The sequence below is a fragment of the Rutidosis leptorrhynchoides genome, chromosome 1 (assembly GCF_046630445.1).
Source record: "Rutidosis leptorrhynchoides isolate AG116_Rl617_1_P2 chromosome 1, CSIRO_AGI_Rlap_v1, whole genome shotgun sequence".
Lineage (NCBI taxonomy): Eukaryota > Viridiplantae > Streptophyta > Magnoliopsida > Asterales > Asteraceae > Rutidosis > Rutidosis leptorrhynchoides.
Genome location: NC_092333.1, coordinates 191,593,531 through 191,609,708, shown reverse-complemented (window position 1 = coordinate 191,609,708; position 16,178 = coordinate 191,593,531). Strand labels below are relative to the sequence as shown.

Below are 16,178 nucleotides of genomic sequence, written 5' to 3'. Positions count from 1 at the left end.
TAGAAGCCTATTCGTAGCCTGTAGCTCTGTGAAAGTCAAGAAAGCACGAAAACGTTCATTGCCGGAAATACCGCCGAAAAAACGCCAAAGAGATGAAACTTGCCCAAGCCAACGAAAGCAAGAGAAAAAACACCTTCCTTCATACCAGACCACCACCAAACAAAGAGAAAGGTGGAAACCCACCTTCCTCGCCGCCTGTGGACGACGGTGGCCGGAGAAAAAAGGCCGGAAAACGAAGATCTGTAAGTCAGGAAAGAGGGAAAGAGGAAAGGGGGAAAAACATACTGAAAAGGAAAAAGGAAAACGAAAGAAAATGGCCGGACCACCGGCGAACCACAGGTGGCTGGAGATGGAAATGGGTGGGCGGGAAAACAGGAGCAAAAAATCTGAAAGGAAAAGTTTTGTTGTAGAGAGAGAATGTTTTACAAAGTTTTGCAAATCACCTTAGTCACTTACTTTTCTTACATCCATGTATGCCATTCGATTCTAATGCTTTGTATCTAGGTTTTTTTTTGTCTACTCCTGGATAAGCTTTGTGAATGAATGATAATTATGATACCTGTTTTTAATAAACCCGTGATTTCACGGGTCCTATAACTAGTTTGTAAACTATGTTGCTAAAATCTCCTATATTCAAATACAAATTTAAATTCAAATTCAAAAATCATAATAATTTGCATTTCAAATGCATTTATTCCATTAATTGCATTATCTCATAATTAATTGGCTCTATTTAGGAAATCAGTTTTTCATATAAAATCCGCCCAAATTTATAGGGTTTCAAACAATCATCCCCAAATTTCAAATTTAAAAATCACAATAATTTGTATTTAAACAAATGCATTTATTCCATTATTTGCATTTATTCCGTAATTAATTGGCTTTATTTAGGAAATCTGTTTTCCATATCAAATCCGCCCAAATTTTTAGGGTTTCAAACAATCATCCCCAAATTTCACTTCTTCAACGAAACACCTTCATAATCGCTGAAAATCTATCTAATCTTATAAAAGGCTAAAAACATGTTGTCATTAAACAACATTTCTCAAACTAAAAAAAATTCAAAATAAAAAAGAAATTTTTTTAGACATCCTAGATGATGTCATTTGTATTAATTAAATTATCATTAAAATTTAAATAATTTAATTAAACATGAGAGTCTCTATTCCTGTAAAAAAATATATGTAATATTTAATATTTAAAGCTTTATCCATACGTATACGTATATGTACAATAATAGGGAGTAATATTCTCTGGTCCACCGGTACACTTTTCAAAAATCACACACTCTCCAAAAATCACGCTTCCTTGATTACAAATAAAAAAATTATATTGCCCCAAAAATCACACTGTCACCAAAAAATCACGGTCTTTGTACTTCCATTGAATCATCTGTTGCTTTTTTTTTTTTTTTGAAAGGCAAGCAAATTGTATTACGGAGTAATATATAAAAAATCATCTGTTGCTCTCTTTTTATTTATTTTTGTTCTTTTTCTCTTCATCATCTTATTCCTCCATATTTAAAATCGAATTGGTATTTTTGATGCTTGAAGATCGGAGATTGACGGTATTTGTTGGCTTAGATACAAATGGAACTGAAAGACAGAAATCACTATAGTGTAGAACCATAAGCAACATATTTTAGTCTACAACTTCAACTAGCAAGTATTCCCTTTTTGATTTTGAGTTTTGCTAATTTAAATTTCCTTTTTACTGCAAGTAGATATTTGTGTTGTATGTTATCACTTTTTTTTTTTTTTTTTTTTGAAATTTTAAAGAAGATTGAAACTTTTGAAATGGGATTTATTTATTTTGTAGAGATATCATGTTGGATGTGGACAGGAGAAAGAAAATCAACAAAAATGAGGATCAAATACTTAGAAGCAGGACTGGGTCAAGACATACAGTATTCACTATCTGGCAACATTTGCTAATTTAATATTTCCTTTTTACTGCAAGTAGATAAAGATTGTTTAACCTAACCATCAAAGCAAGTTTATTATGTAAGAAAGCTTATTGTTTTATATGCACATCAAGTATTTGATGAAATGCTTATACAAATAACTATAAATTATTGATGTATGATGTATAAATTGATGAATGTTGTATTAAATCACTTGCATGAGTTTCTATTGATTAGGTCATAACTGCGAATTGTTGGACAAGGATGAATCTGTTCAAATCAGCTACCATGGAAGATGTATTTGTGGTCAATAGTTTGGAGGTTGGACGACAGGATGTCTTGCAGTTTTTCAAAGGTACTTGATATCTTTTTTTTCTACGTATAATTCGGTTTTACTAACTATTTCTTCATGTTTTCATTTTAATTTTTTGGTTGGAATTTATGATTTTTTTTATGCGTGTTTGGTATTGAAATAATACATGCTTAGCGGTGTTTCACTATGAAGTATGAATAAAGTGATATATTCAAAAGTGGTAAATAAGGTTGTGTTTCGCATTTAATTTGTAATGTTGTTGTCATGTCTATAAGATTAGATTTCATAGTCTTTATATTTAGATTAAATGCAGGTACATCGATGTAATCTTATATAGGGATTATATGAAAGTGCATGTATGAAGTTACTTTTTGGCAAGTATCATGTAAATATTCTTAAAGATATTATGTACAAAGGTACTTCACATTTGTGGATACAATTTGTGATTGGCAGCAAGGTATATTAGTGTATGTTAATATTTTATTATAATGTCATTAGGAGGTTAATGGTGTGTTTGGATGAAAGTAGCTGGAGCTTATGAGATAGAGCTGGAGCTGGAGCTTATTTTTAAACTGGTAGCTGGAGTTTATTATTTTTTATAAGTGTTTGGTAAACTAGCTGGAGCTTATTTTCCAGTTCATAAGCTCTACTTTTTTTCATAAGCTACTAAAAGTAGCTTATTTTTTCAGAGCTTATGATTTTCATAAGCTCTACTTTTTTTCTCTATCAAACGAAGCTTATGACTTGGAGCTTATTAAAATCATAAGCTCAAGCTCCTATAAACTCTCATAAGCTCCAACAAGCTCGTCACCCAAACACACCCTAAAGCTGATTTTAAAAGGACGAAGAGAGTTTTGCATGATGTTAAAGTTAGACATTTTGTGTGGTATTTTCTATATGTTATAGGTATGTAGATACATGGAAGTCTAAATTGGTACTTCATCAAGATGTCATACAAATTATTTTTGACAATTTTAGATCTTCAATGGGAGGTTTCTTGTATATAATCTATTAATAGTAGAACATTATGGTGAAAAAGCATGCTAAAGAATTATTGTTAGTTAAGTTTGTAATTCATCTAACTAAACCTTTCATGCGCTCAACATCACATGGAATTTTTCAGAGGTGTTGGTGGTATCAAGTATTTGATTTATTTGGGAAACGCCGGTAACTTTATGAAGCTTTGTTGTGTAGGAACAATTACAGGTTTTGAAATATATGACAAAACGTGTTCGAGTCTCGGATCGAGTTGAAATAAAGTTTGACCTCTGAAGTCAGAAGGGATCCTGCATGTTTCACAAGTAAGTTTTTCATATGCGCTATTACTTTGACAAGTAAGTTTTTTCATATGCACTATTACTTTCAAGGTGTTTATTCCTGGTAGTGATAAATTACTTTGGTATATTTAATCCTTATATGTTATTGGACAAGATTATAGATGACACTACTTGGTTCGTGTGCTCACATGTAAAAAAATTTGGAACTATACTAAAGCTTTTCCTTACCTTTTTGAAATCATATGGTGTTTTTTATGTGTAATTTATAATGCTTTAAATTTCTTCAACTGATAAGTACTACTATGTATTTGTTATTGTTTTGTCCCTTTTTCATCCTTCATTCTCTGAAAGCACTTATAAGAACTATAATTTTCAATTATAAAACTATTAAGTACACATTATTTTACAAAACGAGTTATAAATAGTTTATAACTTTCGGGTGCCTATATTCTTAAGATCTTTGATTTTTTTATTTTTTTTTACATGCTGTAATCATCAGGCTCTTTATCTATTGGTGAGTGTGCAACAATTTAAATCTTGATTGTGTATTATTAAAGCCTATTGAGAAGTACTTATGAGAATTATTTACCATTATTACTTTCGACCCATTTACTTTTCGGTTGTCTTAGTTATAATAATTGTTTGAGTTATTTCATCTCCTTTCATATTTCATATGGGATAAATATCTTGCGTTTCGACACGTTTGTGGTTTGTAATCTTAGCTAATTAGGATTAGCAAAGGGTCAAAAGGGTGATTCAAACCGTGCTCCTTTTAATGAAGATAAGAAGCAGATGATGATTGAATGTAACATGGTTGGAGAAACATTCGAAGACATGGTAAGTGTCGTAGTTTTGTTCATGGACAGCAAAAGATTAAGCATTTGAATTTAATGGCATTGCTTACTTTTTAAACTAAATATGATGAGAATATGCATATTTTGTGGTTTAGTTATGCAAATCTTTTCTTCATAACACCTGCATAAAATGTGTTTTTTATCCTCAAGCTTGGATCATCGACTACTCTGCATTTTCAGTTTCTTACTTATTCCCTTCCATGTGGATTTTGAAGCATTTGACCTGAGGATATCAACATATCGTGTTTCTTTTAAATGTCTAATCATTATGAAGAAATCCACTATTCTTACTCGAACACAAAGAATATACATAGGACTTTTGATCACTAACCTTAGTGTGATATTATAATGGAGATTTGTTTGTCAAACCCGTGGTTTCGTTATGAATCTCGACTTTGATTATCAAGTTTACATTGTTATGAAAATTAAATGTGCTCCCATCTTGATAACCGATTTAGTTCAAGTAAGTTTTGGTAGTCTATGTTTGTATACTGCACATGAACGATTTGATTATATGGGTCTCGACTGTTCGTATGGTTAGTGGGCATTTGATTATATGGGTCCTGTTTTTTTTTTTTTTGGTCATTTGGGTCTCCATTGAATGCCATTAATTTGTACATGTGTTATTGTATATTGTTTAAAAGAGTCACCTTCAATTTATTCGATTATATATTATAGTTCTATATTGGATGCCATTTAGTTTTTGTGTCCCTATTTTATAAAAGTAACGCTCATATTTGAGAGTAAAAACTAACAAAGGATTAAAAAAGCTTGATATAAATGTTAGTAGTACAATGAAAAATGAAGAATGCGGCTGAAGTGGAGTGTTACATTGTTTAATACAATGAAAAATGAAAGAATGCGGCTGAAGTGGAGTGTTACATTGTTTATGAAATTTTGTATCATTCACCTAAATAAACTCATTATAAACTCAATCTTATACTACGTATTATGTTATCATGCATTGAAAAACGTGTCATAGTTATAAAGTCTTGATGATAATATCTATTTTTATAGCCATAATTTTTTTTTATCCTTTGATTTTTTTTCTTTTAACAAACCCGTGAATTCACGGATCTAGTATCATCTCAAAATTACATCTCAAAAAATTGTCCCCAAGGGTCTTCAAAAAAACAGATGATATGCGACATTCACAATCCTATCAAATACAAAAAGTATCGATTAAAATTAAATCATTATCAAATCGTCTATTAAGTCGAGTGATTCTTATGTCTTTTGTGATTGTTATCATGGAAATCGAAGATCGTTCAACCGATTAAAAAGCAGATCATTGTCTAACTTTTGTCTGCAAAATTTCATGAATGGCGACAGCAAAAACACAAGTAATTGAAAATTCAAAAGGTAATAACATTTCCTAATTAACCTTTAGATTAAAAATCAGGTCTATAATCATACATTTTTAACGTTAAGTATATTGATATCGTCTATTTAATTTAGCTACTTTGCTTGTTACGAGTATTAGAAACGAATCATGTTATCATATTACGAAAATAATTATAACTTATTGTTACTGTGAATATCTTAGTCCATAATCGATGATTCTTGATTATATATTACGAAAGTAGACACATTGTTACATCTTTTCTTGATTTTTTAGGTTCTGTTTTGAATATTCTGTTACCACTGAGTTCTTCATTAGTAGGACTAGACATTGACATTTAGAAATAGGTATTACCTTTTTTTTTATTCAAGATTCAATTTCAAAGTATTGGTTTTGCATTTGGCATATTGCATTAGACCTTATTATATATTATTGTAACCTCTCTTTTTTGGTCATTTATTTATAACCTGCGGATTTTGGAGTTTGATACAGGTATGATTCTTGGTTTAATTTTCAAATTTGGAGCGTCTTGATTCAGTAATCAATATTACAGTTTTATAATAATTTATTTTGTTATGATCTTACACTTAATTGGCGGGCATGTACATGTTATCGGAACTTTATAAGCTTCGGTGTTCATTCCTCCTTCAAGCTAGATTTTGGGGTATGTTGCTTGTCCAAACTTACAAATTGCCTATTATTTCTTTCAACTGCCAACATTAGCTTTGGATCTTATGGGGTTCATCTCAGGAAGATCCTGACATATTTTAGGTGCTCCTGGGATCAGAAAGGCTATGGTACTGACAAAGGCTATCAGATTATTGAACTCATCGTTATGATGAGCAGGTTTGTTTACATAAATTATCCTTTTCCATCCATAAGTTTGTGTCGCTACTACAATTTCTAATGTATGAACATGTAAAAAACAATGTTGCTACTACAATGCCTCAGTTTATTACCATTTGAGTTGTTAAAAGCTCAGATGACTAATCATTTATATATTCGAATTTATTTGCTGTAGCAATAATGTAGTTGGTTTAAGCGAATATGAAGCCATTTATGAGTTACTAAAGACTATTAGTATAGTAGTTAATGATAATGGGTTTATCAATAAAGCCCGTGTTGTAGGTTATATGATATGAAATTGTAAAAATTATTTATGATTAAGTTTCTTGTCCTAAATGCAGGAAAATTTAAAACTGACATTGTTCAACACAAATATCAAGGAAAATCTTTTGAGACGATTAGATACAACTCTTGGCCTAAACTTTACTCCATCGGGTGGAATTTTATAATGGTCGTCATCTCCGAGCTTCATCCTAGGTCTGTTCTTTGCTTCTTAGATGTTCAACTGATGGTCAGATTTCAGGTTTGTTCATATATATTTCGTGTTCATTAAATTCCCATAATATTTTATTTATTTGTAAAGGCCTCGAGGGGGTTGAATAGATTTTATGTTTTTGGTTATATATACTTGGATGTAAGATGTTTGTAGTTGATTTGCATTTTAGGGCATCGCACATTAACCATTATGTACAGTAGGATTGTAATTGGAAGTAAGCCTGATTTCAAACTATAATGTTGTTGTGACTAAAGTCAAAACCCTCATTTTGTTGATATGGGAAAGCAACTTTCTACCAGGTTGCTCATGTAAGTCAGACAGCTGAAACATCAATACAAAAGTGGATGTTCTGACGTTAGCATCTTTCATGCAGTCAAGAGCTTGCCACTTCTTTTGGGATGATCATCTCGAAAACTCATGGTATGATGTTGATCATTCACAAGTTTTGTGAATTGGGTGCTACAAAAAAGTTAGTGCATAAAGTTATTGCAGTTATTATGTGAAGGCATAAACATAGTTGTCCCATCATATGTGAAGGCAATTTACTGCTCAACGTATCATACATAGTGAACATCAATATTTCCTTGGTTCATCATTTAACCAGGCTTTTGTGTAAGCATTTTTCATTTACTCAGTGTTTGTAAAGCTTATTATTTTGTATGTTAGTTTTGTAGGTGAACCAAATGGGTCAAGGGGAATATGGGCAATGCATGGAACTAACATTGTGGTTGTTACACATAACGGTAATGAATTCATTATGTTAGTGGTGGGTGGACTTTGGACGGGTTGAATAACGAATTCATTTTATCTAAAACATTATGCATTATTTTATCAAAAAATGAGATCGTTACCTTATAGGAATTCTTGTTACTGGACAAATTGGTAAATGGAAATTGGTGTTGGTCTTGGAGTAGAACTAATATAGGCGTGAGGGATATAGCTACAATCAATGAGGTTTTTTTTTTTTGGCAATATATATATATATATATATATATATATATATATATATATATATATATATATATATATATATATATATATATATATATATACAGGGGCAAGTTCAAACGAGAACCATTAAAAAGGTGAGAACTGCGAGAACTATTTAATTTAATAGTTTTTATGCGTTTAAATGTCACAAATTACATGCAAATGTTAATTAATGCACATATCATTAACAAACATATGTTCATTAGCTAAAATTACATGTTAAATTGTTAATTATATGAAAATATTCACATGTTCGAAAAAAAATATGCACATGTGAACGAAAAACTATATTTTTAATTATATAGGTAAAATATATGTGTTTTTCAACTATTTTATGTTCATTCATACTCTTCATCAAGGTTTATGTGTGATTCAATCTAGTTACATGTGAAAATCTTTATAAATCAAAAGTTCTCGCAGTTCTTGCCCTTTTTATGGTTCTCGTTTGAACTTTTAGCTATATATATATATATATATATATATATATATATATATATATATATATATATATATATATATATATATATATATATATATATGGGTCGTCATCTCCTAGGTTTATCTTAAAATATCATCATTACATAAAACTCGCGAAATCACGGGTCATATATATATATATATATATATATACACACACACACACACACACACACACACACACACACACATATGTAATGAAATAACACCGTGTAATTGCTATCAATTCTTGTAATCATTTCGGGTGAAATCAGGTTAATTCATGGATTAAAAATATTCGTCCATATCTTATTCACTAATCTCATCATCCATATCCATACCCATATCTATCGGATTGGATGTTAAGTCATCTATATCTGTAACATCCCGCATTTTTCCGTTAAAATATTTTAACGCCCGTCTTATTTTTATTTTATATAATACTCTTCGTATCTAGATTCGTATCTTCCGTTACTTAACGTTTCTAATATTCACGTTGTTTAATTATAACATCTCTCGTTTACTCTAGCATAATTAAAATATTCGTTTGGTTAATTCCCGCACCCGACTACAAACTTGAGGGACTAATCTTGTCCCTTGCCCAAACATGGTCAACTAGTCACCACTGTGACAACCCGGAAATTTCTGACCAATTTTAAACTTTAATCTTTATATGTTTCCGACACGATAAGCAAAGTTTGTTAAGTTAAATCTCAAGAATTTTAAACTGTGTTCATACATTCATTTAAACCTCGACCAAATTCCGTTGATTCATGAACCATTAAATGAACGGATATGATTATATGCATATGTGTATATATTATAACTTGAAACATTAACAAAGTACTAAACGTATAATACTTTACATGAACGTATTTGTTTCAATATGATTATAGATGGAATTAGAAGATAATATCAAATGATTGATTTATCAGATACATTGTATGATTACAAGTCTCTGTTAAGAGGTCCACTTTGATTTAGGAAACCTTTCCTTTTTAACGGTATTCGGAATAATTGGTAAAGCGAATTACAAGTAAGAACAAAATTGTCAATTAACGGGAACTAGACAAGGGTTAGTGGAGACTCCTGTTTGATTTTTAATACATGCCTTACAATAATTTTCTCGTGACTATTGATAGGTTAATTACTAGGCTTTAATAATATTTTATCATGAAGAGTAAATAATTGAGATAATATTCGTCGGCAATATAAAACCATTTGTCATAATAAGAAGATTTCATACGTACATTTATCCATTTGACCTAAACCTACAACTCATGAATAAACTGTAAGTTAATAACTTGAAACATGTTATGATTTATATATTATTTTACTTTCTTAAACAAAAACGTTTTTCGATATAATAGACTCCTATTATTAAAAACATTTTATAACAATCTCTACTATTATAACCTTTTCAATAAAAATGATTTTTGAATGTAATATAATGTTTTTATAAACGTTGGTGTAAAAATGAGTTATCGATATAAAATTTTAAAATACAAACGTTACAAAAGAATACTTTCTATTATTTAAATGATTTCAAAATATATAAGACTTACATATTTTCAAACGATATCATTATTATAGTTACTACGAAATAAAACATATTATTGAAAAATATTAACTTAGATATAAAATATTTTCTTAATTAAAGATTGTATATAATATTAAATAATGAGAAGACGATGTATAGAAGCAAATAACCAAAACACTCGAGCGATCAAGTTATATCTCGAGTGATATAGTTTGCTGATAATCCAAATCTATATTTTGATAAGGGTGCGAGACACTAAACATAAAGTGCTAGTTTTATAAACGTACAAAATAGCGATTGAGAAACCGGAACCATGACATAAGTCGAGTGACAACGTACGAGTCTTTGGGACTAAGATTACAATTTAGCTAGGCACGTAAATATAATATAATATATAATTAATTATATAAATTAAATATATTATATATAAATATTAATATAAACCGTCAGTAACTAGAAGTTAAACGAAGTGGGTTGGTGACAGATGGCCATGCGATCGCATGGCCAAACAACCTCTAAACCATGCAATCGCATGGGAGGGAATATGGGGTCAAGTGCTATAAATTGAACGAGGCCAGTTTGTGAATTCATTTCACCCATTTCTCTCGATCAATCTTCTTTCATATATATAATTATTATTATTATTATTATTATTATTATTATTATTATTATTATTATTATTATTATTATTATTATTATTATTATTATTGAGATTAATATTATTAATATTAATCGTATTATTATTAGGAGTAGTATTATTATTAGTATTATACATAAAACACTACGACGAGGTTATGAGCGAATTATCTCAAGACGGGTTTTTCGAGTAGGATAGGGCTAAGGAAATTATGGGTTATAGCTATGGAGGTTATGGGTATATGTGATGACCCGAAAAATTTTGACTAATTTAAACCAATTCTCTATACGATTTATTATTTTGGCACGTTAAACAAAGTCTGTTAGATTGAGTCTCAAAATTTTAGAACTGTTTCATATATACAATTACCTTTGACTACTCTCAACGATTCATGAACAATTATATGTATGTATATATATATATATATGTACAAGTAAAAACGACTTTCCTACAGTAAAACCCTAGTTGCTACAGTAAAAATTACTTTGCTACAGTAAAACACTATTTGCTACAGACAGATGGTCAAAGTGAAAGAACAATACAAACATTGGAAGACATGTTACGGGCATGCGTGATTGACTTTGGAACCAGTTGGGATCGACACATACCGTTGGCAGAATTTTCATACAATAACAGCTATCATACGAGCATCAACGCAGCACCATTTGAAGCACTTTACGGTAGAAAGTGCAGATCTCCTATCTGTTGGAGTGAAGTAGGAGAAAGACAACTTACTGGACCAGAAATTATTCACGAAACCACCGAAAAGATCATTCAAATACAACAGCGATTGAAAACGGCCATGAGTCGCCAAAAGAGTTATGCTGATGTAAGAAGAAAACCGCTAGAATTTCAAGTGGGCGACAAAGTCATGTTGAAAGTGTCACCCTGGAAAGGCGTTGTACGATTCAGTAAACGAGGAAAGCTAAGTCCTAGGTACGTAGGACCCTTTGAAATCACCGAAAGAATTGGAGCAGTTGCTTATCGATTAAAGCTACCGCAAGAACTTAGTAGTGTTCACGACACATTTCACGTGTCAAATTTGAAGAAATGTTTAGCTGAAGAGGATGTCGTAATTCCTCTTGACGAAATACGAATTAATGATAAACTCCATTTTGTCGAAGAACCTGTTGAAATCATGGACCGTGAGGTCAAACAATTAAAACAAAGCAAAATACCGATAGTTAGAGTTCGTTGGAACGCAAGACGAGGACCCGAGTTTACTTGGGAACGTGAAGATCAAATGAAGCAAAAGTATCCACATTTGTTCACTGATATCGCTCATGAAACAGGTACTACTCAAAATTTCGGGACGAAATTTTCTTTAACGGGGAGGTACTGTGATGACCCGAAAAATTTCGACTAATTTAAACCAATTCTCTATACGATTTATTATTTTGGCACGTTAAACAAAGTCTGTTAGATTGAGTCTCAAAATTTTAGAACTGTTTCATATATACAATTACCTTTGACTACTCTCAACGATTCATGAACAATTATATGTATGTATATATATATATATATATGTACAAGTAAAAACGACTTTCCTACAGTAAAACCCTAGTTGCTACAGTAAAAATTACTTTGCTACAGTAAAACACTATTTGCTACAGTGCTACTGTGAAAACGACTTTGCTACAGTGATTTGCTACAGTAACACTATTTGCTACAGTAAACACTATTTGCTACAGTACCACACTATTTGCTACAGTAACACACTATTTGATGTCGACGAACTAGCAAACAAAAACGGAAAAGGCGGCCATGCGATCGCATGGCAAAAACACTGAAAACTCATGCGATCGCATGAGCTACAGTAAATCGAAAAGTAATATAAATACGCAGTTTGTTCGACGAACTCTTTCACATTAACTCTCAATATTTATATTTATATTATAATTATAATTTTAAATTTAAGTTTAATAATAATAAGGTATATACGAGGGTGTTTTTAATTCGGGTTTCAAACCGCTTTAAGCTAAGGAAATATTAGGTATTATTCGGGGTATTGTTCTTGAATCCAAGGCCAACCATACAGTCGTCTACCATCATTACGTCTACGCAATTTGCCTACAATATTGAATCGCAATATTGAACTGTGAGTTTATAGTCTCCCTTTTTAAATACTTTAAATATTTTTGGGCTGAGAATACATGCAATTTATTTTAAACGCGATAAGACACAAGTACATACTAAATTCTACACTGAGTTAAACCGAAAATCCCTTAGCTTTGGTAACTAGTAGCTGCCAGTACATAGAATATGGACTGGTGGGCGCGAATAATTGTATATGGATCCATAGGGCTTGACATCCCCGTCCGAGCTAGAGCGCTAGCCTTTTAACGGACGTATGTTATTTGAGTTTAAGACACGTTGGTTTGCGTGTATTAAAACGAATGGGGTAATTATCACTATAGCGTTAAGTTTAGTTACCAGGGTGCTCTGTTACGTAGAATCTATTGATAAACTTTTGATGAAATCTTGTGGTCTATCTTTATATATGTTTATGACTCGAGCAATTAAACAAATAACTCACCAACATTCGTGTTGACTTTTTAGCATGTTTTATTCTCAGGTCCTTAGAATGCTTCCGCGGTGATGTGCTTGTTGCCTGCATGGAGTCTCTCATGCTTTGTACAAAGTTTATTGCATTCAAAATAAAACTGCGTTGTGTAATAAATAATTGGACTGTGATGTCAACCTGTAAATTAAAGACTTATGTATTTCGGGGTTTTGCTTATACCTAAGCACTTGCCCACATGTTTATAACTTTCTATGTTTAGAAAGTCACTTATTTTAATGAATGCAATATTTTATCAAAACGTATCATATAGAGGTCAAAACCTCACTGTGGAATCAATGATTAACGTGCCGCGTCAATAGCGATTTTGACGGGTCGTTACAGTATAGTTCGTGGGTATGCTCGTGAGGTCAAACTAGTGTTTATCATCTCCGTTGCATCTATGTACTTTTCTGCAATATTGAATCTCAATATTGATACGTGAGCACTCATAACTTATCTTTTATATATTAATAGTGTATCCCTGACTAGTGCTCGAGTATATAGGATCATGCATGCTTGTACGTTTGATATTGTCGTTAGATAAGTTATGTTGAATCCTGAATTAGATACATATGCTACTGAGATAAGGTATATGATATGCATGTCATTGGAAAGCTAGCGAAAAATTAAGAACTTTTCATTTAGAACTCGTGTGATTTCGATGAACGGATTAAAAGATATAGTCAATCGAATTACTATTATTGTCAATATATTTATTGTTAAAATGATTATTATTACTATCGTCGTTATAATCAAATTATTATTACTTAATTATTATTATTATCTTTATCATTATCGTTAAGTATTGTTAGAATTTTTATTGTTATTACTATCGTAATTATAACTAAGTTATTATTATTATTATTATTATTATTATTATTATTATTATTATTATTATTATTATTATTATTATTATTATTATCATTAAAGTTATTAGTATTATCATTAATGTTATTATAATATTTATTATTATTAGTATTATTATCATTAAAAATTGATATTAGTATCATCTAACTATTACGACTAATATTATTATCATTATTATGAATGTGATATAAAAGACGACTAAAAACTATTAACCAAATCGATTAGGAAATAATGAGTACAAGTATCATGATGAAATTTAAATATTGTAAGATATTGATTTAGAAAAATATCGTTTTTATTATTTATAGCATTAATATTATTATTAAAAGTATTATTAATATTAAAACTATCATTGTTAATAAAATTATCATTTTAATAGGAATATCATTGTTATTATAAATATCATTATTATTATCATTTTAGTATTATTATTATTAAACATTATCATTTCAAATAGAATTATTATTTTTATATAAAATAATATTATTTATAGTTATTATTAAAAATTATCATGTTTGTTTGAAAATATCATTATAAATCTTAAAACCTATATTTTCGTTAAAATTATCATTTTTATTAATATTAACAACGACACTATTATCATTGTTATTATTATTAAAATGAATATAATATTTTTATTAGAAATATTATTATTATAATATTTGTATTACTATAAAAGATTATTATTTATCAAGATTATTATTATCATTAATAAATATAAATATTATTATTATTAAAAATAATTAAAATTATTATTATAAAATAATACGACTTTACGTATTATTATTATTATCAATATTATATTATAAAATAAATATGTGTTACAAAGATATTTTTACCATACGAAATATATATTACAATAATAATAAATACCACTATATTTTATAATATTAAATAACTTTATAAATTTTATTTCAAAAGATATATAAAAGTATATTTTTTATCATATATAAATTTTAATATAAATTTTATTTATTAATAAATGAATTGTACTATTTACCCTAATAAAATATGATAAATATATTTAAATATATAAAACGACTATTTAAGTTATATAATAAACATATGTAGATTTTGTAAATCATTTTGAGTCAAATTGACTTTTGTTGACCTTTTTTGCATGATAATCTCGAGCATTAGGATTGTGATACACTACGACTTGATCTAGATTATTAAACAGATATTGATCAAATATATAAATATATATACTTAATATAGGTTCGTGAATCCGAGGCCAACCTTGCATTGTTCAATGTCGTCATATGTATTTTTACTACAAAATACAGTATTGTGAGTTTCATTTGCTCCCTTTTTAAATGTTTTTGCAATATATATTTTTGGAACTGAGAATACATGCGCTACTTTTATAAATGCTTTACGAAATTGACACAAGTAATCGAAACTACATTCTATGGTTGGATTATCGAATCGAATATCACCCTTTTTAGCTTGGTAGCCTAAGAATTAGGGAACAGACACCCTAATTGACGCGAATCCTAAAGGTAGATCTACGGGCACTAACTCCCCATACTGAAAAATGGTATGCTTTAGTACTTCGAGTTTATATTATACAGATGGATTTCTATTTTGGGGATATTCTATATGCATGATGTTAATGTCGGTTACCAGGTGTTCAATCCATATGAATGATTTTTAAACACTTGCGAGTGTATGATTATTGAATAAAGGAAATCTTGTGGTCTATTAAAAATGATGGAAATGAATATAGATGATAAACTAATAAACTCACCAACTTTTTGGTTGATACTTTAAAGCATGTTTATTCTCAGGTATTAAAGAAATCTTCCGCTGTGCATTTGCTCATTTTAAAGATATTACTTAGAGTCATTCATGGCATATTTCAAAAGACGTTGCATTCAAGTTGTTGAGTTCAATAAAGATTATGATTAAGTAAATGAAAGATTAGATCATTTATAGTTGGATATTATGAAATGGAATGCATGCATGTCAACTTTCGATGAAATGAAAGTTTGTCTTTTAAAACGAATGCAATGTTTGTAAAATGTATCATATAGAGGTCAAATACCTCGCAATGTAATCATATGTTATTGTATTCGTCCTTATGGATTATGA

At 29.7% G+C, this 16,178-nt stretch overlaps 1 long non-coding RNA gene across 2 annotated transcripts; it reads left to right on the top strand.

Annotated features, from left to right (window-relative positions):
- The first annotated feature begins 1,412 nt into the window (after positions 1–1,412).
- Positions 1,413–4,585, top strand: LOC139867716 (uncharacterized). Of its 2 annotated transcripts, none has more exons than XR_011765926.1 (4): positions 1,413–1,665; positions 1,819–2,258; positions 3,423–3,517; positions 4,216–4,585. It is a non-coding gene; the product is annotated as an uncharacterized lncRNA (long non-coding RNA). The 2 variants fall into 2 exon arrangements; XR_011765925.1 differs by having other exon boundaries at positions 3,411–3,517.
- Positions 4,586–16,178: the final 11,593 nt, after the last annotated feature.